Here is a 25,925-nt window from a genome sequence, read left to right on the forward strand (position 1 = left end):
TCTTAACTTGCTGTGGGTATGTAACCATTACATTTAGTACACCAAATGTGTAAATGTAGATATTATTATGAGTGAAAGAAAGAAAAATCATGGACATAAAGTATCTAGTCATGCAGTATTATTTTCACTAAAATAATTCTATAATTTCAGTTCTAGAAATAAAAGAAGAAAAAGACAGAAAGCAGCGAGTGCCCTGCACCATTCACTGTCCTTTCAGGTGCTTTTTTTCTGTTAGGAGAGTGGTGGGCAGTTGGGCGTTTTAACCTAAAACACCGTAATGGGTGACGACTCAGGGTTATACTCGCACTCCACATCCATCTACTCAGAACGGCACTACCAGAAACTAAGCTCAACCAAGAGCTGCCCTTTCAAAATGCTTTTACCCCTTAGTAGCTCCACACAAAGGTGGTAAGTTCTAGACTTGTGAAATGACAGAAAATCAATACTGAGCAGAATTAGGGCTACTGAAAGCACAAACAATAAGTTAGACCAGAATAACTAGTCAGTCTGTGTCATGCTGAAACCCAGTAATAAAGAAGTAGCAGTAATCAAGTGTTGTGCAAACTGATAGTCTGCAGTTTTTCATCCTCAGCATTGTTCCTGTAGGAACCTTGTATTTTTGCATTGTTTTAATTATAAAATGAAAGATATGGTTATAAACAGCCACTAGTACTTCTCATAATGGCAGCAAAAATCCAGCCGGATGTGACCATAATCCACCAGCAGTGCCAGGGCATATGGACGATCCAGAGACATTCCTCTCTATCTTGGTGGATCCATCTGTCAGTCTTCGCTGGTGCTTTGCTGCTTTCTCTGGCACATTTGACAGCCCCACGCCTCAGCTAGATTAGAAAATTATACAAATGTAAGTTTGAAAAGGTGTAATTGAAGATGGCAAAAGGGCTGATTGGGAGACATTTAAATGATTATTCTCCAGTATTCAACATGGAGGGCGTGTGGCAGAGGCCACGGAGAGAAACGCTTTGAAATTATTGCTGCTCCTGACAGGTGGATGACAAGTCTAGCGCTCTCTCCCCTTCTCTCAACCTATGCGAAGAATGTGAGCATATGCATGCATATATATGTGCTCGTGTTACTTGTGTATGAGTTTGTGTGCCTTTTAAGTGTGTTGCACGAACGTCTATGCGTGTCTTTGCCTGTGTGCGCTCATCAGGATGTGTGAACTTCCATGCGATATGGCTGGCAGGCATGCGTATAAGCCCTGCGGAGTATCTTACTCAGAGCCACCACAAAGCAGAGAGGATTTACATCAGACGGGTTACAGCATTGCCACAATGACAGCATCTAATGGAAGAAGTAAGACACCTTTTAATGAAGATTCTAATTTAGGAAATATCACACTGCTCTCTGGAATATAAATCAGACAAGAATGCAACAGTGGGTGGAAGACATGGCCGGACCGGAAATGTCCTGCCTTATTTAGTTGTATTCAGTACAACATTATGTCTAATAATGTTCCACAAATATTCTTTTTTCTTTCAAATTATTACTTAAGGAACAAGTCTTGTAGATATATTGCCAGACAATGAATAATCATTATGAATTTAAGTATAGCTCCTGTAGCACAGGGAGGAGATGAAATCTTGAACAATTATTTATTCCATTCTTGATATTATTCATGCAGTGAAAGTATCTATAGGTCTGTGATTGAAAAGGTCTTGTCGGTTCTTTTCCCTGTCATTTTCGGTAATTACCTGTCAAACTCAACAACTGTACATAAGAAAACTTCTGTTGTCGATCAATAAAGATACGTCACCATAACGCTAAGGAGTAATGGGCGTTTTTTTTTCTACTTTAATTACTTTTTCCGGTGGATGCTATACATAAACTAAGTACATAGAATACATCCCATCATCCATTTGTAAATGTGAGTGTTTTGGACTGGAAATTTCAAATCTGGCTTTTGTTTTTGTAAACCAGGCTACAACTTCCACTCCACTGCATACGTGGCAGTCACACAATATATGCATGAAACAACTGACATATCACTTTTTCCCCTGACATAGTCAGATGCTTTCTATCTATGTGGTCTGAGTCAGAGTTGTGCTTTGTCATGTTAAACGCAGTTGACAGAGGAGCCAGGCAACACCCTAAACCTCTGGCCTGAGACTTTGTTTTCCCTGGGCACCAAAGCACTGCACTCCCTCAGGCTTTGGTCTGCGAGCTGCAGACTGTGGCTGTTTAACTGTACTCTCTCATGTCATACATTTGACATAACCTCACAGGGTGTAGCAAAGAATGAATCTACCTCAGCCAGATCACTGCATAGACACAAATACTGGCAATAGCTCCCTGAAAATTCACACAAGAGTACTATAAAGAGTTTTTTGTTTTGTTTTTTTAACAGAAATTTTATTAAATATAATTTTGATTTATTAGTATTCACGTCATTGTCAGCAAATTGACAATTCATATAAATACATTTTCACAACTCATTTTACTTGAGTACTATGACTGAATATTGCAAAAATATTTATGCTTTGAGTGACCCACTAGATTTCATTGAGGCATGCTTACAAATGATATCAAAACTGCAGGACCTAAATAATAATCAATTTTAACTTAAAGGTCATACAATAAAAATGTATACATTCTTCTCAGTTTAAGGTCCAAATGAATTTAGCAGTTTATCCCAAATGTGTATTAGCTCCAAAGAATCTAGGGTCAGCTGAAGCTTTCTTACTCATACATTACAATTCTACAATTCTACAGTTTCATTTAGCAGATGCTTTTATCCAAAGTGACGTACATCTGAGAGTAGATGCAACACAAGCAAGGATCTAGTCAGGAGAAAATGTAATAGGATTTTTTTTTTTTTTTTTGCAGTCTGTCAAGTGCTTGAAACTTAGGTTGACAAAAACTACTGAAAATTCTGAGCTTTGCTAATAAAGGCAGCAGTGTATCTATATCTATATATCTATATCTATATCTATATCTGTATCTGTATCTGTATCTGTATCTCTCTCTCTCTCTCTCTCTCTCTCTCTCTCTCTCTCTCTCTCTCTCTCTCTCTCTCTCTCTCTCTCTCTCTCTCTCTCTCTCTCTCTCTCTCTCTCTCTCTCTCTCTCTCTCTCTCTCTCTCTCTCTCTCTCTCTCTCTCTCTCTATATATATATATATATATATATATATATATATATATAGGGCGATAAATAAGTCTTAAGCTGGTGGTAGTTGGCAGTTAGTGGTTCACTAACTGAACCCATACTTAAGATAAACTGAAAATGAGCTGTCAACGTGATAAAAAAAAAAAACAGGAAATGGCAAGTTTGCAAAGAAGCTTGAAAGTGTGTGAATTTCTTTAAAAAGGTGTGTAAATCACCACAATTAGCTGCACCATTACAACCAGTGACAGCTGTATAACACTGAACATCTTATTACAATGAAATGTTTTGCTGGCATTCATGTGGCTGTTACTTTAACACGTACCATCCTCCTAAACATCCTTCCAAATCACGCACAACTGCCTATGGCAAGGCCACAGCCTGATAGCACTGGCCTCCTGCAGGACAGTGTGTCCCACCACATCACAAAAGCTGCGAGGAACATGACAAAAAGCCCAAAGCAGAAAAATCCAGCCTCCAAACTTTTCATATCCCAAGCTGGTTGAACATCCACAGGATTCATGTGAACAAACTGGATCTACCAAGGCCTCATCCCGCAGCCCAAAGAACCCAAAGAATCAGCTGCCAACATCCTGCTAGCCAGACACCACAGGACACCTCCAGACTGTGTTTGTGACCCGATGAGTTATTTTGGTGGCATGAGGGGGACCTACTTATTATTAGGCAGGGGGTTTTAATATTGTGGCTGTTCAGTGTATAGATAAACTGCTAAATCAGAAAGTGTGGCCTTATCTAGCTTAGATTTCAATAATTTATACTAGATGTTTACATAAAACATTAATGTTTTATTATGCAAAGATGTCTCATGTAGTTAAATATATTATTGCAGCAAACACATCTGATAATAGCAGAGTATGTACTGCTCTTATTCAACAAGCTAAGGCTCTACTCCTTATGCATTGATGCTAAATATAGCTTTACTTTGAAAAACACACTAATACCCAATTTCTTTCTTGGAATGCTTTCAAAGCAGGTCTGGCTCATATACTGAGTTAATACTGTATAACTGAAAGTACTATAGTATGTAGTTAAGATGGGTTCAAATGGCATCATAAGTTCATCACGGCCTCAGTTGTTATTGGTTTTCAAGTCAAAACATCTGCCACAGAGATTTACTCAGGGGTGAGAACGCTCAAAGAGTGACAGGACGAGAAAATGAGAGTTAACGTATTGAGATTTAATTGAATGATGTGGCTGCACAGTAGCAATGTCAGTGATTAAAACTTCGAGCACGAATATTAATCAAGTGCTCATTTCTGATACTTGGAGTTTGGTCCGATCTACTTCGAAAGCTTATGAGATGCGGCTAATCAAAAAGTCATCCTATTTTTGCCCTTTCTTACTCTTTTGCTAATGTCTTTGACGTTTCCCCTAAATTGCAGATATGGGGCTGACGTTTCAATTGGACTGCCCGTCACTTTAAAGATGGTGCCTTAGGCTGATTTGAGTCGCAGCATGAGAAGAAAGAAAGAGAGAAGGGGAGATCTTCTGGCAATTACCATCATCTAATAAGTTCAGAAAGCACCACAATATATATGTTCACTATTAAACAACATCTCTATGCAGTAAATATGCTGTATATTGGATACAGTTACAAGAAAGGAAGAAAAACACACATCACAATTTGCACTCCCCCCCAGAAACTGCGTGAGAGAAACATAGAAGAGATTTATGTGGAAGTTAAGGCAAACACAGAGCAGTAAGTGCAAGGAAAATTGCTTCGCTTTGTTACCATGGTCACCTGAAAATGCTTTCTGTTTTTCTCCAGCACAAGAGAGGATGAACAGACAAGGAAGCCGCTAGGAAAAAAATAAAGTCTTTCTGATAGATGTGAATGTTTTTTCACTCAAGATTACATAGATGATGCATATGTTTTTCTTTCTTTTGAGATTTTGCATGTATTTTGAATTTGAAGATTTTATATATGCTTTTATTTCAGTCATTAAATTAACTATCACGCATAGTATATGTGATATATATATTTTGAATTCCCTGCCGTAGTAACAGGACTCACATTTATTTCCTGTACAACTACCCTTTTGGAAAAATGTCAGACTAGACTTACAGAAGGAACAGTGTGGGCTAAAGACTTAGCCATGGCACTAGTCATAATCCACCCTTCAAAAGGCCCAGATGGAAAGGGTAAGGTTTCAGTCAAAATATTGTTTTTGGATTGAGGTGTGTACTCGCTCTCTCACTCTCGCGCTCTCTCAATCTCTCTGTGTCCTTGTCTCTCTCAATCTTTCTCTCTTGTCCTCTGCAGCTCTCTTTCAAACCCTCCTCCTGCTGTGCTTTATCAGATCCTGTCGCATAGGGGGCCTCTTATAAAACCAACAAAGCTCATCAGGAGAGAGCTGCCAGAGAACCAGTTTGGTCAACTCTTGTTAATCTACCGAGGTCCTGGTTGGGTTAGGGCCTCAGCTGTTATTTATCAAAAAAATATCAGATCTGGAGCGCTGATTTAGAGTCAGCACCTCAATCTTTTTCATTGAGAGTGATTTGCGATGAAAACTACGGTTACAGGCACCTGAGCAGGGGTCCTAAATCAGCGGTCTCACCCTGAGACGCTTGATAAACATACAGCTCGTAGGTTTGTGTCTGGGCCGGTGGGGCTGCGGGGCAGAAAGTATGTGCTTAGAGGTGATTGTGTGCCATGGCCTCCCCTCATTCTCCGAAGCTGAACACACACAGAGCCACCTTGTGTGGAGCTGAGGGGTGGGCAGACACACTGAAGTCAGCTCACGCCATGCAGTGGACTGCTGGCAAAAGAAGATATGATCCTTTGTGTTACACACACACGCACACAGTTGTGTTGCTGTAACTTCAGAGGACATTACATTGACTTATATTCATTTCCTGGAGACTTATCCTATCACTAAATATAGCTGCTATGTAACTTCTCCTCACCCTCAACCTCTCCTTAAAACTAGATATTAATTCAAGCCTGCGGCCTAAAAGTGCATGATTTACATTATGGGGTCTTCATCTTTGTCCCAATAAAGGCATCAGGTCTCAACAATATGATCGTGTAAACAGATTTAAGTGGTCATGATATGGGTAGTACAAGTAGGCACACATAAATCACACACATGCACATACATACACGACAACATTCAGCAAAAAGCATTAGTTTTACCACGGTACTCTGCATTTTTATCATTTAAAAAGGAATTTTAGAAAGTAACACCCACATACATGTACTCTTACGTGATTCTTATAACCATCAGCTCTGAGCGAGACTGTAGGGCTGCCCCAGACTACTGTAGAGTTGTTATAAAAGCGCTCATAAATCCACCCAGAGTTACATAAACCTGTCAGTGGGTTCATTACAATAATTATTTTAATTTTCTGTTGATGATTTAATGATAAAGCAACAGAAAAAAAGAGAGAAAATAAAACGGAGTGAAAGCAGTTTTTTAGATGGGACGCCGTGCCACGTTTCCTGTTGAGTGCTTGTCACCTTTCAGCTGACAGAACGCGTTGTGTTTCACCACTGGCATAGCCTACAGTGTTGTGAGCCATAGCACAGAAACACAACCTCACCCTCAGTGACACACACTCAAAAACACATAAGCACACACATATACATTGATGAATGAATTCCATAATTACAAGGCACATGCATGAACACACACATCAGTAAATACACAGGCGACACAAAATCCATATGCTCAAACCAGCAGAGATAGAAACTAGTGCTGTTACCTTCGAGAAATTTTACAGAAGTAGAAGTAAAATGCGCAAAAATGACCTCAGATAGAAGTAAGTTGGTTAAATAATATTTTAAAAACAAAACTGTATTGTATTACCTAAAGTTCCCCCGTGAAAGCCCTTATGTCCCAACCAATAATCAACTCAGACAACTATATCAAAATGACCGACAATCAATCATAGTTTCTGCCCACAGACAAAAGAGCCGCCCACTTCTTCAAGAATTAACAACAGAAAAAAGCCTCACTAAGACAGACAACATGAACTCCACAGCCACTACACACATATTAAAACAAAAAAGAAAGTCTGTGGAGCTTTTCACACAGCTTAGTGTGCACGTATAACATTACGTTGTTATTGAACACTGTGTCTGTGTATAGTGCCCCCTAAACAGTGACTTACTAACTAGCTGAGTTTGTCGGCGCTTGTTGCAGTCAAAACAGGGATTGTCAAAATCTGAATAAAATTGGCGCACATCTCACTGAAAGTAGAAGTGACACCTAAAAAGTTCACTGTGAGCATTTTAGCATTTATCCAGACTCACCATGCACTTGTTGAACAGGCAACATCGTTGGTAGGTTTGATTTTGATCACTTAGAGTAAATCACTAGTGCCAAGTTGTTACCAATCCTAACCAATGATCCAAAAATAAGCCTCCATTTTACTTAATTTTTGTGATTTTTTTAAACTGCTTACCTGAGGTGCACCCCTACACACCGACGTGGAGTTCTGCCCTCTTGAAGTCGCAGACAGCTTCTTCTTGGCTGGAGCTGCTGACATAACACACAGTTTAGGTGACCTTTACTCTGCAATGGATGTGACTTTAAATGTAGCAAAGTACAAAACTAGAAATGGAAAACTAGCTAAGAAAAAATTAAAAATTACTTTATAGAAATACTCAAGGACATAAAGGGACAAAAACAGGACAAAACATACTCATGCAGTATGTTTTTTTCCTCCACTTTGATCCTGACACACTCATCAATAGACAGTCAAGCTTAATCCCAAACCTGTCCCTTAAAGGAGACACAACGCTAAAATGCCATCCAATCGAGCTTCTGCTGTCAAAAGTGTTTGCAGGAAGTCTTTAGCCAACATGCACTAGTCAGTAAATGGCCAGTCATGTCAACATGCTTGATCAAGATACTGAATCCCTCCCTATGTCATAATTAAATGAACTCCTAATAAAAATTATGCGTCCACTCTCCACCCTTTTACCACACAAACAAATTACTGAATTCCTGTCCATGAGGTCATTGCAAATACCAGCAGAGCAGACACTGATCCATAATGTATAGGGGTACAGGTAGCCATGGTGACAGAAATTCCCCCAAATAAGCAGATTAGTCGATTATCTGTGCCCAGAAACATGTAAATAATACAACCAGATCAATACAAAGTATATTTCGCTCTCAGGAGTGTGAACACCTATCATCCAGGGAACACCGCTGTTTTTGCTCCTCTCACTGTGGATCCTCTCTTTTGGATGTATTCTGGGAAAATACCAATCTATATTGTGCTCATCTTTCCGTTATATCGTCAATCTTCACATTAGCGAATCGGCTGATTTGAGACGGATGCATAAAACACTAATTTGGGTGTATCCTTCTGTGTCATTATCTACATTAGATTTTGGCATCAGGTATAAGAGCGTGACTGGAAAATATTAAAACTGTGCCACCCCCACAAAAACTCTGCTAATGTGCAAACAATCACCGAGGATATTATGATTTAAGCTTGTTGATTCTTACACTCCACTGAATATATCATTTAGAAGTAAAAATGGCTTACAGTCAGGATGCCAGCAAGTTTTCTTTTGGATGGAGAGGTATGATTTTTATCAGGTTGTAATGAAAAAATGACATTTCCTGAGCATTATGGCTCTTTGGGAAAAAAAACAAGACTGTAGGTGGATTTTAGTCATAGCTATACTCAGCTAAATGAGCTTTTAATTTCAAAATTATAGGTGTATACCACTGCACCTGGTTTTTTGGCATTTGACAAGATGGTATCAATGCTGGCTAATTTCTTCCAGTGGCTAATTTATTTATGATTCACAGATTACACTGATTGTGGTTATGAAAGAGGTAAGAGTATTTGTTACAGTAAAACTCAAGTTTTTATATATATGTATATATATATGTTTAGTAGCTCTGATATCCCACATCATGAAATTAGAGAAATAATAACTTTTGAATGAACTCTCTATCAGGGATCATAGAGATCTGTGCTATTTAATCTCGTACAGCATTACTTTTATAAAATATTTGCAGAGGGATTTCAGAAAGATTGTGAAAGTTTGTGCAAAGTATGGATATTCAGTTCCAGATATAATAGCTCTGTTTCCGAAGAGCACAACTAATAAGAATGTTGTCTATACAGTTTCGGGCTGTGAATGTGTAAAGGGGCGAAAAGGGGAGGGAAGTCTTTTTTTGCCCCTGTGAAGATGGCAGCATTCTTAGGGGGGCATATATGCCAGTGCTGACAAAGGTCTGGGGTATGTGTGTGTGTGTGCATCAGCGATGGGGGGGTGATACTGATCCCTCAGAAGGCTAAATTTACCCAAGAGTGATGGGGGCAGGTGGATTGAACTGGGACAGAGGGGTAGGGGTGGTGGGGGTGGCTGGAAAGAACCAGACCTGGTTTCAGTTCAGGCAGAGATCGGGGGCAAACACACAACCCAAATCGGGGGTTTCTATTCAAAGCCAGCTGGTCTGGCTTTATTACATGCAGGACATTTATTTTAGGCAGTTTGTTGGTCTTTTTTTCTTTGTTTTCTTTTTTGTCAACTATCTCTTTTGTTTTCCCTGTCTTTTGAAACCTTTTTAACAGTTTGAGCTGGGCCTCAGCTGGTGCTGCAGGGTGTAACTTCCTGGGGAAGCAGAGAAAAAGGCACGGGTGAGTTTTCACAGTACACCTATTCCCTTCCATTTTTCCCTCTTGTCTGAATCTCGTTCTGTCAGTGGAAAACCTGTCTCCGTCAGGATTTCAAACCGCACTCTGCACAGCGGGTCATGACATGTTTAACAGATTAAGCCATAATTTTGATATTTGAACTGCTCAATTTAAACTGCTCTGAAATGTATTTGGAAGCACTGTTGCCTAATTGTTTCATTACAGCTTTGCAGAATTTAGTGAATGATGTCTTTGTCATGTAGTCCAACACAGAAATGACTATACCAGTGTGAGCAAGGGCCAAAAGATATACTTAACTGGTGTTTACTTTGAGTTTTTCCTGCTCTTGACAAAGTAGAAAGACACCAGAGAATCTCTAAGAGCGCTGAAGGAGGAGTCAGGTCCCAGCTGTTGCCAATCACCTCTCTCAAGCACTTGGGGAATCGCTGATTGAGGCTCCTGGAACTGTGTGTTTAGTTTTAGGACTCTACATTTTTATTTCTCTACGGCCAGACAAATGGTTTAAGTCACTAAAGTGAAACTTTATACCATGTTGTTTTTCTGTTTCTAATTCTTCACAGTCAGTTTAGGTTACCCATACTTTCAAGGGTAATTGCTTAGAACATCACACTGTACAGTGTGGAGTTATCAGTGAGAGAAAGGAGCATGGCCTTAACATGCTGTTTGCTTTAGAGATGACCCATTCCTTTAAGGTAGCTACCTAAGGGGCAAATATACACTTCAGTCACAATATATGTTATGCAGATTGGTGTTTCAGTAAGACATACAGGGTAAACTTTTGAAACAAATGAGAAACTTCTGCCATATTAGATGAACAGAAGGAGGAATATTCTTAATCAAACAGGTTCACATGGGACATGAAAAGGTCTCGGCTGCAGTGCACTTGTCCCAAACCAACCAAATTGTATGTCATACCTAAGAAAAGATTTGGTTTTATTTTAATAAGTGGTGAATGAATCTGTTGGATTTTTTTTTCCTCCTTTAATGTTTGATTTAAGTTATTTCTGCATTTGAGATTTAGTTAACTTTATTTTTGATTTGATTTTAAATTCTGCTTCCACAACAACTCTGACAATGGAATACAAATGTTGTTTATACCTCTGTCTCTGAGAAATCTGTAACAAAGTGAAATAGAGGACATGGACAGACTTTGAAAATGCTCAGATAAACCATAGCTAGAGAAGTATACATGCGTCCATGTCCCTTATTTTATTCCAGGAGAGAGTTGCTGTCCTTATACTATTAACCTAAAAAACAGAACTTCAGAAACTTTGACCCAGTTTACAGGAACAGTTCGGCTCAACTCAGTTCTCACTTATTAAGTTTTCTACCCCTAAATTCCATGGCTTTGATGGTCAGTGGAGTTAAGGAAACGCGCTGTTTTCTTTCTCCGTAGGGTGGCGAGCGCTCTTACGCAGTTGCCGTTCTGCCTTTGAAACCCACCTCATCCTGTGATTCCACCTTCCAACTCTGCTATTAGTTTCATTGTCGCTTTCTGTATTTTCATGTATTATGAATAGCAAGGGAATATTTGTTTATCCTCAGCAGTAATGTCTGGAATGTGAATATCAAATTTTATTCAAAGTTTTGAATAGCCACACATTAAATGTCATTCATAAAACAAAAGCTGAAGTTTGCTCAGATGGAGATTTCTACAGAGATTTGTGGTTACCGCTTGTTTCAGCTTGTTTAGTGGAATGTAATTCAAAGCAGATATGTTTTTTTTGAGTGTTCTACTGGTGTTTTTGTGTAAATTAACTGGAAGGTTAAGATACAGTGTAGAAGTAATTTGCTGATTTGTTGTTATTCTGTTGCGGCTGCTGACAGAAAGCATGGTAGTAGTTAGTTTCCATGGATATTTGGTGGGCCCCACTGCTCCAGATGCTCTTGAGTTACTGAAACTCTGGTACTGTAGAAAGTGCATTTCATTTTTTAAACAAATTATAACTGAACCAAGACCAATTATACATATGGGAACAGTTTCAACTGCGATGGCATGGAAAGCACAAGTATCTCGGTTCTGTAATAGCTTACAGTAACAGCATAGTAATTTTGCTCTTATTTTTCTTTTTCATTCCCTTTTACCCTTTTTATTATTTAATTTTGGAAGATTTCCAGCAGTGGTCTGTCCTCCTGTATAAAAACTCTCTTTCCTTCTACCCCCCTGAGCACTGTCGAGGCCAGAAAACAGTATGACGCTCCACCGCCACGATACAACGCTTATGCACCGGGGCCGCCAAAATCTACAAAACACGAGCGCTGGCGCTAGGCAGCTCTTTTGATCTGCAGCTAATCTTAGTTGCCTGCCTCCCCTCTGATCATGTCTGAATAAGAATGAGTCGGGGGTGATCCTGGAGGCACAAAGAGCTTTAGACGCTGCCGCTTGTCTGCCAAGCTCTACCATGTAACACGGGCCTGCGCTGATGGTCGCTAGGCCTCGCTATCACACATCTGAGCTGGGGAATCCTCATTTAGACACACATTACATTCCACTCCACTTGCTTTTCTTCACAGTGAGACGCTATCAGCTGCTTGTTGAGAGTGTGGGAGAAGTTGCACAGCTATGCTGAGTGATCTTTAATTGTCAAGAGAATTGGCTGAGGTCAACAGCTGCAGGAGCGACTTCTGCTGTGTAATGGTTACTATGCAAATTTAAAACTGTGGGGACTGTAATCTGTGACGCTACAATTGGATATATTACAGTTTATGAGTTGGGTCCCTGTCAAATAAAAACTTCATCAGCAAAAGTGTGGCCAAAAGAGTAACAAAAATAATAAAACTGTGAACTTGTGTTCTGTGAACTCTGATCTGAAATCTCTTCTTAAATCACAATAGTGGCATTGTACCCGGTTAGAGCACCTCCGAACAACCAAATCTATTGCCAGTACCTTCCAACACAATTTATATTAGTGATTTGGTTCATCTGTCAGCAGGACATTTTTTACCGGTTATTTTCTAAATGTGCTCAAGTTTAAGAAATGATCATGGTCATGGTTCAAAGAAACCAATGTTTACAGTGAAATGGGGAAAACAGCTCCCATGTCTGCTATGCGACATAACAGCACAATAATTCCATCTTTGCTCCTTTATCTACAAGAACTCATTTGCACATGTTTGTCATTTTTCCTCATGAAGATTATATATAAATATGTAACTGTGAACCAAACTTAAACTGTAAATTTGGGTAATTTAACCCTGCATTTACTCTCTGACATGTTGATCATGGAACTTGGTCAGATTTGGGATCTATTCCATTGCCGCATATTTAACACTAATCATGTTTTTCAAGCGCTGCATTTTGCACCACTTCAAGAAATACCGGTGGGCACCCCTTGAACTGGCACTGGCATCTCCCCTTTATGGGCACAATTAGAGAAAAGGGCAGCGAGAACAATGAAATAACTGTGCCTGTGTTGGAGCACTTCATAGGGAATTACTTTCCAACCATTCAAAAGGAGGAAAAATCATTAGCAGAATGTGAGTTTCTCTTTTCCCCTCTCTTGAAGCAATCTATGGAAACAAAGAGAACTTTGAGCCCTTGATATACAGCTAGAAAGCGTTGCGATTATACTTGCTACAGCACAGAGAAGACACAGGAGGAGGAGCAGGGGAGGGAGAAAAACAGCGCCAGGGATTAGAATTTTAAAAAAATAATAATAAAAATTAAATAATTTGTATGTAGAATAGTGGTTACAAATATTTCATTTCTATTGAAAAAATGATTTTGCTTAAAAGTTTAGATGATTGCTCTGCATGTAAATGTCATCATGCTATTGACCAAATTAAATTAATGCAGGTTTTTCAAAATTGCTGGTTAAACATTGTATTGGGAATACCTCCAGTTAACCCATGTGCTAAACCACTTTATTCTGTGCTGAGAAGGGTGCAGACCTCCCCTGCAGGCAGCACACTTAATTGCAGTGTCTGTGTACAGAGGGTTTTTCATACAGCAGATGGCACATTGATGGCACCTGCCATGTATGCATTTATGAAACATGTGAAATTACAGAATTCTGATTATAAATATAATCAGTAAGCAGTCAACCAGCAGGTATCAAGCCTTAATAATCAAGTGTGGCAACAACCTGAGCTCTTTCTTCCAAAAACACAACTTTGTGTTACTGAAATCGCTTAATATGATTCATTACATTCAGAAGGTGCCATAATCCAATGTTTGAATGAAAATATATCGAAGATGTTTGTAAATTGTAAGTGTTTGTATCTACAAGTGCGCATACATGTGATAGTGCAGCAAAGTGAAAAAGCAACAGGTCTGATCAACAACTCACCCAGCAGCGCTGTGTGACGGCGCAGTCACAGGACCATGGGGCTTTTCCTATGATGTAACAGGAGCATCAGGCAGAACAAAGGGAGAGCTTGTTGTTCGGCTTGTGCCTCATCCATAATGCAGAAAAGGTGTAGTGACAGAATACTGTTGGTTAAACACAACACATGCAAATCACCTGTGGTGTCCCTTGTTTGGCACTGCTTGGTAAGGGGCTGTTATGTGGCCCAAACAGTTTTAGAGTCCTTGTGACTTTGCTATTAGCGCATTCAAGCCTGTTTCTGTGCTGTAAAAGTGGTGAATGAGGCTGACTAGATAGTGTTAATGGCCCAAACACAAAAGAAAATTGTGTTACTGAAATCAAGGCTCTGTGTGGTTTCACTGAAACAACTGAAATGTGGCACCAAATGTTAAGTAGAATGAACTATTTTCATTTCTTTTCATTTAATTTCTTACTTGCGAAAGAAATAATTAGCTGCCCCAAAATACAGCTTCTAAAACTACGTTGGTGCATTTAGCATAAAAATTAAAAGAATTGACAGCACCGTGGTTAGTGCTGCTCAAGTTAGTCATCAGCAGCAACATATTTATACATACAGTATGTATGATTAGCAAAATATTTTATATTTACATATAATAAATTTTGCAGAAGCAATTATCTCGAGGCACTAGTGTATATGATCCCAAGTTAAACACATTACTGCTTCACTACTATGTTTCAGAGGTACAATTATCAAAATAATTTTGCCTGAAAGCTGAATTTAGAAGGGAGAATTGCACCTTCATATTACAAAAGCTCATCTGAGTGTACAAATAATTACCTCTCTATAATTATGAATTTATTTTCTTCCCTCTTTTTTTATAAAAATGAAGACATATGATTTTAATTAATTAGAATTGATTTTCCCACCTTTGCTCCCCTAATTATATTGTACCAGGCTACAATTCCTCCGACTGTAATTACTGATGATATTGCCCTCTGAGTTTCATTATAGACCTTATTAGTAGGGAGCTCCAAATCACATATAGTATAACACTTTGGATGACTTACACAAAGACCAAACACGGATCGGCAGGGAAATGTCTCTCATCTCTCCGACAAAGCGTCAGGTGACATCTAAAGCAGGTATGTTTTGCCTGAGAACAGAACCCAGATGTTCGGGACTGAACAAGTCCTGTATAGAGAGAATATCATTTGTTGTGAACAAAGAAAGCATATAATAAGGTGAGGTTTAAGTGAAATAAAAATAGATAGATAGATAGACAGATAGACAGATAGATAGATAGATAGATAGATAGATAGATAGATAGATAGATAGATAGATAGATAGATAGATAGATAGATAGATAGATAGATAGATCTTCTCAACAGTAAAATTTTAAGAGGAAAAATGAAACCTTTACTCAGGCTAGGACTGCCCTTCAATCACTCTAACTGTAAGACAAACAAACATGCAAACATCTTCATACACATGTGCAAAAATGAAATCTATAGATTCCCAGCTGAGCCTCTCAGTTAAATTGGCCTGCAGGTCTTTCTGTGCCTCCGTGAAGGCTTTGGTCGTCACATCATGTAGCATCAATCTCATGTCAAAACACCAATTGTCTCTCAAATTCATTAGGGAACAAATGCATGAAGAATGACTGAAAGCGGTAAATACCAAATCAAGCTGGAAGCATCCTCAGACATATCTGACATACAACAAATACTCCATGTGTCTCGTAGCGCTTCTGTAATAGCTGGCTAATTCTCAGGAGCAGTGAGGCAGAGTGCTTGACAACATCATCTACTGTGACAGGCAGATTGTGTTTTCACGTGAGCATGATCGACAACAGATTGCACTGAGCCCGAGCTGTTCCTGTTTGCCCTGGAAATGTGTTTGTGTTTATCTTTTTCTTGAGAGAGGCATTCCTTTCTTTCTCCCTCTGTTACCAAAAACACGCGCGCACACACATTTTCAGACGAGCTGCTCTGCATGTGTGTGTGTGTGCGTGACACATGCTGTGAAGTGACTGCCAGAAGAGGCTTAAGAAACAATCCAAGCAAGATCAATATCAGCAAACCGCACTTATGTGTTTGACTTAACATCCAGTCGCAGTTTCCCCTCTCCGACTGATGCCAACGTCACAAAATTGCATTTACCCAAAAGCCTTAAAGTGTGTCTATACACACTGTGACATATTTGAAATTACATAATTGTTTTGGCAAACAGCAAAACTGATTTTTCTCAGGCTTTGATGAGATTGTCACCCCGCATTTGAACACACTCGTAGACGCACTCCTCCGAGCACAAGTTCAGCGTTGCATGTTCTGAGAGGGGCAGGGAGGGACAGTGACAAATGGGTTGGGCTGGGAAAAGTTGCAGACAGCAAGAAACTAATAATGTGGTTCGTTCTGATTATTGAGAAAACTGTTTGTCTTAACACAACACAAATTCCACGACCTCCAATATTTAACCGGCAACACGCTGAGCTCGTTTGCACGCTTATTGTGTAACGAACTCTAAATTTATCAGGTTGAAATAGCATAATGTGACACACCTTGAACTGCACAATACAGAGAAATAATAATCTGGCTATAATGCTTTGAGCTGCTTCTACCCTATTTAGATTTAGCTGTGGAGCCTCGCTCTGCAGTATCAAGAGCAAAATATACAGTAGGACCTCCCTACTTTGCATTAAATGTATGAGCATTGAATAAGGCTGTTAGTATGCTTTCACCATAGGTTTATCCCGTAGACGAGTCAGACAGTCGTTTATGAATATGCATGAGCCAGTGTTTGCCTCGTTTAATGATTTTTCACAATTCAAATGTATTCAATCCACTTCTCCCAATTTATTTCTCTTTATTTCATACGGCTATTAAACACACACACACACACACACACACACACACACACACACACACACACACACGCTACATTGATTTTAACATAGCTCTTTCTCACTATGCGCAAGTCTGTGCATACATACATGCAAATCATGTCACTAATGTCTTCCTACTTTACTTCTCCTCCAAGGTGCCAACCAAAGACAACCTGAAGCATTGAGAAAGGACCTCTCCAATGACCTGTTAACAGCCAATGAAGACAACTGTGAGAGCGAATACGTGAGACAGAAGACGAAGGAACACTGAACGTGGTAGGTACAGTCACATAGGCACCTATACATATCCATATATCAGGGACAGACTTAATGCAAGTTAGGAGTTCTGAAAATATGAAATTGTGTCTATTAAAGGTGTGAAATACGTGTACTCAGTGTTACATACATGCTCATTTGGAATGATATTGATATCTGTCATGTAGCATTTATGGGCCCACTGTGTCTAACAGACTACATATTATTGATTATTATGGAGGTCTAGGAACCAGAGGAAATGCTATTAAAGATTAAAGGGTCAGGTGATGTGAAGGTGGTATCCAGAGTCATCAGACACCAGCGGCTTCGGTTACAGGCTGTAATGTCCGCCTGCCTAGCAGATTAGCCAGCTTGATTTATTTATTAACCGATGTCCCGCCATTTCCTACTTTGACTGACTGACTGACTGACTAGATACATAGTTTATGCTTCACAGGTAAACTTCAAAGGAGGGGAAAGATTAGGAAGCCGCTTGGTGTCCACTTACACCACACTCAGGCAGTATTGCTACATGTGTAGAGCAGGGCTCAGCTCACCAGGGAGTGCCTCACTGTTTATCTGCATTTAGACCAAAAGGAAATATTAGTCTAGAAGATTATTGGCTAGAAATAAAACTTTTACCATTAACAAATATGAACTTTTAACCACCCACATTGAGCACAACCTACGATTTTCTTTGTGTGTGGGTTGACTGATGAAAACTCACGAGTGAGACCTGATTAGAGTATAACAGGCGTCATTCAGGACAGCTATTAAAAAATCTTCAAACTGATACAGCAGCCATATAATGTGAGCATAATAGAACTCTGGTATTACAAGGCGCTATCTGGGATACATCTCTGCACAGAAAAGCCACTGCACTGCCTGTCTGTGTCTTATCTGAAGTGGCAAACTTGCTGTTCTAATTGTTATCTTCACACTAATAGAGTGGATGTTTTGAAATCATTTGGTTGGATGGATAAAGGCTTGGTAATTCCCCAGTGCTTACTGTCTGTGTCAGGGCTTATCTGCTGGAAGATAGCTGGGTCCTGCAGAATGATTGGCAGTGCAGGAGGTGGAAAGTGTAGCAGTGTCTCAAGAAAGGCGTTTAGAGACATTTAGGGAACTGCTGAGAATTGAAGAATGGTATTATTTGGGAGTCCCAACAAGATGGGCCAACTTTTTTAAAAAAATTTATTTGCCATCACATTGCAGGAAGTGTCATAATGAATCTTTTAAAAGAAGAGTGAGATCATTTGTGCAAATTTACCAGGAGGTTTTTGCACAAACAAGTGGATAAGTTTAAGGAAATAAACAGATTCTGGTGACACTTTTATGTCCAAGACTGACTAAACTTTTTGCCTACTTGCCATTTGATGTGGCAGAAATGTGAAAAGAAAAGTGAATGTGCCACAACAACAAAAAAGAACTTCCAAGTTTTTCGGGCGCAGATTTCTACAGTCTACAGTCGGCTGCACGCCTAAACGTTGGTTCATTAGTTAAAGTACACATCTCCTCCACCTCCTCCTCCCTCCACCACCACCATCCTCCTCCTCTAGTGGTCCTCTCTGAGCAGTTAATTGTGCGTCCACTCTATCGGGGCTGGCGCGATAATAAAGCATTAAGGAGCCATGCCTCGTTCATTAAAGTAGAGTTGGGAAATGTGAGACCGCCCCCTTTCAGGAGTCAAAAAAAAGGAGAGAGGAAAAGAAATCGATTATTTCTCCGCGCACCGGGAGAGCAGTAGTAGTAGAGGGTGTTTGGTTTTTTTTAAAAGGGGGGAAAGACTCGGATTGTGGCAAGACACGGGGAAAAAAAGATATACAAAACATCAGTATCAAGCTTCCAGACGTCCACCACCTCCAACCTCCGACCACAGCAGCTCCACCGAGTCCCTCGCCGCTCACCGGCACCTCGCAGACGCACGGAGCGAGAGACCAGGCGCTGCGTCCTCACCGCCTCCAGAGCAGATACTGTCCGATCAGAGAGAGAGAGAGAGAAGAGGGGGGGAGGGAGAGAAACAGGGGGAGAGAGAGAGAGCAAGAGAGAGAGAGAGTAGTTTTCTCTGACATTATAGAGACTCCTTCCACGTACTGTAGGTTACTTTTTTTTCTTCCTCCCGGCGCCGTCCTCTGCGAAGTTGCGCTCCTGGATTTTAAGTGCGTCTCGGCGAACTCCGTCCACCATCAAGCAAGCAGCCTTTTTCTTCCCCCCTCACCCCCCTCAAGCTCCCCTGTCAAAACGGCCGGGGCCAAAACAACCGGCGGAAGGCTCGTTTTGTTATCTGTCGCTTCAACCCCACGGACAAAGATTTCACGCGAAAATAAAGTAAGTACTTGCCACTTCCACTCGCAAACACCCACAGACGCACACCGCATCTCCGTTTTATTTTCTCAACCTTCCACAGGGAAACTTGAGGGCTCTATTTTGATGCGCGCTGAACGTCTCCCCCTCGCCAACAAAGTACACTTAACTGCGTGTATTGATTTGTTGTGACCCCCTCTCTCTCCCCACTCGTGCCGGTGACAACTGTGTCATATAATTACGGCGCGACACCAAATAGCTGTTTATGGTCTATTAGGAGAGGGGAGATGTGGTTCGTGTTTTTAGGTGCTGGCTCGACCTTGTGCAGCTTTCTCGTGTCCACATGCAGGCGCACAGTCCTAAAGCTACAGGAAAAACTGAACAGGCTGCCCTCCTTAACATAATACATTATGTCCTCTAATGCGCTACGGGATGGCACGTGAAAAGTTACACTACTGTTGTAAAATATATGTGCTGAACCGACTAGATGTGCAGTTGTATGATGCAAACTGATCGGAAACTTTAAAACTCAGTTAAAGACAAGAGGAAAAATAATTAAAAATACGTGGTTTGAAAGTTTTAAAAATTTTGAGGTTTTGTTTTTTTTAAAAAAGCAACATACAAGAGAAACCAGCTACACATTATATATTGTTTCTTTGTGTGTATATAGTTCTTTACATGTAATTTAAACTGAGGTGCACTAATGATCACAATAACCCCATCATGATATACACTGAACCAGCTTAACCTGCTCTCATAATTATGTTGCAAAAGATTATCTGATGTATTAATCATTTCGGAAAAAAAAATACAATAGAGCAGGACACCGTTTAGGAGAATTATCTGACTGTTAATTCATGCTGAACTGGAAATGAGCGTTTCAGAGAAGCTTTGGTGTGTTCAGGCTCAACTACAATTTCTTCTCTGTGACTTTGTGACTGAGATTGACTTATCACACTGCAGTGAGGTTGATATATTTACAAGATGAGTTTAGTTTAGTCTCATGTTGCTCAGCTGAACCTGTTGCAGTAGAGAGGATTAATAATGAAACCATAATTAACTTGTGGCAACTTTCACAGGTTGCAGCTTCAGAATTAAAATTGGATTATTTGTCTTGTGCTCAAGATGTGCGGACAGGAGGCCCACCGATGAAATGGGCAGATAAACGGATGGTGATGAAATTTAAAATTACTACGGCACACTTCTTGTTAATTTAGACTGATTGTGGCTGACTGAGCAGTGGGCATTTAGCTCATGCTCATAAAACTGTATTTCTGTATTCACTGTCTCATGAATTTGTCATGAAGTTAAAGAAGCATTTTAACCAATCAAATAAACTTAATTTTTACATTTTTTAAAACAAAAAACAGGCCGATAATGTAGAGATAGCTGCCGTTTTTCAAAATGAATATAATAAATACAGTATTCACTGAACATTTTGAGATTTACAAGATTTACAATTAAATTTGAAGTGCAGATATGTGAATGAGATATGTTCAAGGCACTTTGGAAAAGTATTATTTTTTAAGTAGTAAAGTGTTGCTGTCTATTCCAGCATATCAGCCCAGTCAGTGTCCCTGTGTGAAGCGCACTGCACACATTCAGTTATTTACTGCTTTACAGCAAGCTTTTTATAATTATTTTAATATAAAGAAAAAAGATACATCTCCATCTAATGTATATATATATATATATATATATATATATATATATATATATATATATATATATATATATATATATATATATATATATATAGTGTGAGATACATTTATCACCCTCAGGAGAATGCACTGTCCTGTATATTATCCCATCGTTTTTTGTAATCTTTTTATATAAATTGTTTATCCATGACAAAGTATGTGTATTAGTCTATGAAAAATTTTTACACATGGCCTTCCCTCTCCTGACCATCGTCAATGAAGTTGTTCTGTGTGGCCTGTCTGGCCTGTTGCTCTCTTGGGATTTAGCGATAGGTTAATCCGCTCAGAGGAAGGTGAGCACTCGCATGTGGACCCACGATTACACACAGAGGACTCTGTCAGCCAAGCTCTGTAATCTTAGAGACCCTTTACAAACAGACACACACACACACGCACACACACACACACACACACACAAACGCACAGACAAAAGCATGTTCTGTCTCCTTTCTCTTTCTGTTACACACACACTTTTACACACATGCACGCATCGACACCCACACTATCTGGCCTGCGCTGCTTTTGTTTCTCTTATTCTCTTAAGACCTCACCCTCTTGACAAATCATTTGGGATTTTGGGCGCTGATTCACAAAACCAACAGTGACAACACACTCTTACCCTTCTCACAGAGAGGGATTAGAAGGTCACGTGTCCCTGTGATTGGCCGGGGCATTGAGCCGATTGTCAGGGCACTTTGCTGTACACCAGGGGCTCAGTAAAGCTTTAGTTAAGTGAAGGGACACATTGTATGCCATGGTCAGGGTTTTGCCATGTGTTTTAAAATGCACTCCCACAAAACCAGCATTTGACAGACTGTTGAGAATATCTTTAATCATAAATGTCTAATGTAATGCTCATAAATGTGTAACATAATGCTCGTGAATTACTTTTACTGGAAGCCAGAGATAGGCATGCCCACAAAGAGACAGTTAACCTGTGAGTGATGTGAAATGCGTGCAATCAAACTTGCTCCTTTAAAAAAAGAAAAAAAAAAAAGGTAAACTATACCACTGTGCTGCCTCAGAGCATAAACATTTAGTGCTGTACAAAAGGCACATTTCAAGATTCCCTCCTTATGGAAAACCACATCTATGAAAACATTATTCTTGATGGAAACTTCCAATGTATTTATGTTTAGGCAAATAGTTTAATAGGCCCTTTTGCTATGCTTTAAAGTTTTTTTTTTTTCTCACTAATGGTTTCAAATATTTTGGAAGGAGTTTGCAGAGTTTGCTCAGTTAAACATCAGTAAAACATTCATTTGCACATTGCAGGTTGGCAAGATCTGGAGGTAGATATTGAAGAGCTGTAATTGGACTTCATGCCCTTTGGCTCAAATGAGAAGGTAATATAAGAGGCAGTTGTAGACAATTATATTTACCTCACATATAAGGCCTCTTCTATTAGTAGAATTTAATATCTTTAACCGTTGAGAGACAACTCGGTATATCCTGTTTAGAATGCAGTATTTTTCGGTGTAGCAGTTTATGCCACAGAATAAACATAAAAGCCTAATTTTTATAAATTTGTCTGACCCGATAATGTGGAAATATTAAGCCATTTGCTTCGAACAACTTTTTTTCTTGCCTGTTTATGAACAGATGAAAATACTTATGTTTTATAATAACTCAAGGGCTTGTTGTATTCTTGTTTACTGCACAAGGCAGGTGTTCTCTCTACTGCCACATGGGAGGATTTTTTTTTTGTTGTTTTTATACATATTGTCGTGCCAATGATAAGTGTAGGGCTCAACCTCACCATGTGTTTATTTACTTCTTTTGAACAGATCTCACTTTCATTGTCCCAACTGTTGTGCGTGTTAGAAATGTTTATCCAAATGTGCCTTTGTGTTTGGAGCACAGTCGCTATATCATTATAAGAGCTGCAATTACTCGTAAAAAACTTTTAAAAAAATAATCTAACATAAATAACACAGTCCTTGAATGGTTTATGGTGGATTGTATGCATATATTTGAATATGTCCTGGTTTTTGCATAATGATGCAAAGTATTCTTCTGTCTCTATCTAGTAATTAGCAATGACGTTCAGCAACTTTCTCTGTACGCTGTAAGTGGATGGGGGTGTATGGGGTTTGTTCACTGGGGTGTTAAAGATCACAGAGGAATATATCAGCCTTTGATGTTTAATTGTATTGTAAAACACACTTTAGAATATTTCTGCATAAAGTAGACTTCTGGCTGTGCTGTGCTTTGTGTTTGCTGTTTCTTTGTGTGTTTGTCTGTCAGTATGTGCTGTGTGTCTGGGAGGTGTGTTTGAGCGCGTGTGTGTGCGCATGTTCAAGTTTGTGTCTTGTCTTTGTGTATTTGTGCGTTGGAATGTTTGTGCTTTTGTGTTTTTTTTTGTCTGAGTTTTGTGAGGTTGTTGCTGGTGTATATTCAAATGAAAATGCGTGTTTTTCTTTTCCTCCTTTATTCTCCCACTGAAGAGGGTAGGATTTGATGTCTGGGATGATGGAGCAGTCTGGAAAACAGTGTCAGTGTGAGGGCTGAAAAGGCAAACTGAGAAGACAGATGCACATGAAAACAGAGAAAGACACACACTGAGATATCGTAGGTAGAAATTCATTCGAGCTGAGGTTAGTTGCGACAAAATACGCGGCCGCTGATCAGGTATTCTTCATTAAAAAGTGATGCTTTCGGGATGTCATGCTTAACACACTGATCTAGATGAACAGGATGTCCTGCCTTCTTCATCCTGTTTCCTGTTTCCTGCCTGGCCTGTTGGCCATTATTACAGCAGCTGCCTGCTGGGTGGTCTGTGCTCAGCACTGCTGACCACACAATCATATCGTCAGCTGCAGCCCACCTAAAGAGACACCCAAAACACCTCACCATACTTGAGGCCCACTCTGTGAAATATTTGGACAGCGAGGGAGAAGGCTAGAGGATTGCAGAGAGCAGAGGACTTTGAATGATAAGACAAAGAGAAACATTTAGAGTACAACAGAGATTGGATTTCTTTGTCTAAACACTGGATGGTTCAGATCAGGCGGAATGCTTCAGCATCGAGACTTAAATGATAAAATGAAAGTCAAATGAGAGTTAACTTGTTTAAAAAAATAGTTCATTAACTTCCCCACCAGACTTAGTTTAACTGCCTTCCTGAGAGATTTTTTTCCCCAGCATCAGTGTAATAGACAATCTAGACAGCCAATCTATCTGTAATACCTGCTCGATATGTTGTGCCGCAAATCCAGAACTTACTGCAAATCCATTTTAAACAGTTTTCTGAGTTTGTTTCAGGGAGAAGCGTTTGCTATGGATGTACTTAAACGTACTCACAGAAGCCAAGTTCACTGTACCTGACCTGTAAATGGTTAGGGGCAACTTCTAACACCCTAATATATTTTTGGAGATACCCCCTCTCCTAGTCGCTTCACCGTCTCCCTTTGGTGTGGGGACGCATTTGGAATACACCCAATGCTAACAAAAAAGAAAAAGAGGTGTTGGGAAGGGGCGAGAGTGAGAAAAATGTAGAAATGTTTTCCAGTGGCTGTAATTTATCTTTGTCACAACTGCAACATAGCCGAGTCATTCTGCAAGAGAGTCTAGTGAGACGCACAGAGGTAGCTCTGTGCCTTGGCCTCACACAAGCTCACATCCATCTGAAAGCCCTGCTCACTCGGCTGCCACAATCTGCGCTGCTGCCGCCACTGCTCCCCATCCACGCTGCTGCTGAGCTTCACACCGCTATCGGGTATTTTTAGAAGATCTTGTGTTCACACTGAATTCAGAGGAATAAGGACTCAAATTTGTACCCAGTCAGGCTTTTGTCTGATGTTGCTTTTGTAATGAAACAATGCAACACTGAATGTCCAATAATAGGCAGCGCTATTGATATGTCTGTCTCTTTTCTTTTGCTCTAAAGAAGAATATTACCGTCTTAAATATGATGATTATTTTTCACCATAGTCTCAGATATCTGGGCAATGTCTGTAACATCAGGAGATTCACTGTACAACCCCGGGGGGACCATGCTGTTGAAAATGCTGTTAAGTTGAGAAAAAAATACTAAGAATCCATGCTCAGTGCTCTCCCTCTTCTGTAGCGCACAACTTAACCAGGCGGTGTCCTGCCAAAGTCCACACCACTGTTCCTTTCCACTGTCATCTGTGCCATTCCCACACCAAAGGCCAGCCTGTAAAATAATGTGGCACACAGGACCGTTCTGAGCGCTTAAATTACTCAGATGACCATAAGGAGAAAGCAGAAGGAAGAGACTGAGACAGAGAAAAGTGAGCTGCAGCTACGAAGAAATTAGAAAAAATAATGAAAAAGTGAATTATATTTCAACTTTTCAGCGAAAGTTGATCTGATATCAAACTTAATAACACTCAGTAACATCAGCATTATGAAGTGACCTGAGGGTGGAGAAGAGGAAAGCAACGCCCACCACCACCACCACCACCACCACCACCACCACCACCACCACACACGCCTTTTCTGTCTCTTGCTGTCGATTTTTTTCTTTTTTTAAATTTCAACATTCTTTTTCAGCCCCAGCTCCTTCTGCCCTGTGATGTATGGCTTTTTCCTACAGTGGCTCTTCCAAAGTGCAGCTCGTGATGTCATTAATTTTATTCATACTTTATGGATGCTCTGTCTGGAAAAAAAACGAGAGAAAACGAAGAGGGACGATGTGAGAAGAGAGGGAGGAAGATAGAAGGAGAGAGGCCTAGAGAGGCAGAGAGAGAGAGAGAGGAGAAGAGATGGTGTTGCG

The 25,925-nt window shown here is 39.9% G+C and overlaps 1 protein-coding gene and 1 long non-coding RNA gene across 20 annotated transcripts in view; one reads left to right on the plus strand and one right to left on the minus strand.

Moving 5' to 3' along the window:
• LOC129349153 (uncharacterized) overlaps window positions 1-15,277 on the minus strand; it is a 28,330-nt gene extending 13,053 nt beyond the window's left edge. Inside the window, exons 1-3 of the long non-coding RNA XR_008602046.1 lie at window positions 15,109-15,277; window positions 14,062-14,204; window positions 7,553-7,626 (exon numbers count right to left, since the gene is read on the minus strand). This is a non-coding gene — a long non-coding RNA (uncharacterized LOC129349153). The remainder of the gene's footprint in view (window positions 1-7,552; window positions 7,627-14,061; window positions 14,205-15,108) is intronic.
• mef2cb (myocyte enhancer factor 2cb) overlaps window positions 9,501-25,925 on the plus strand; it is a 71,548-nt gene continuing 55,123 nt past the window's right edge. For 12 of the 19 annotated variants that reach the window (XM_055011532.1, XM_023261056.3, XM_023261060.3 and 9 more), the window contains exons 1-2: window positions 9,502-9,754; window positions 17,078-17,198. The gene's annotated coding sequence lies outside the window, so the exon portion shown is untranslated. Of the gene's footprint in view, window positions 9,755-17,077; window positions 17,199-18,914; window positions 19,506-25,925 lie in introns of those variants that run through there. The other 7 variants (XM_055011536.1, XM_055011535.1, XM_055011542.1 and 4 more) reach the window with 3 other exon arrangements.

The sequence above is a fragment of the Amphiprion ocellaris genome, chromosome 6, assembly GCF_022539595.1.
Source record: "Amphiprion ocellaris isolate individual 3 ecotype Okinawa chromosome 6, ASM2253959v1, whole genome shotgun sequence".
NCBI classification, from domain to species: Eukaryota; Metazoa; Chordata; class Actinopteri; family Pomacentridae; genus Amphiprion; species Amphiprion ocellaris.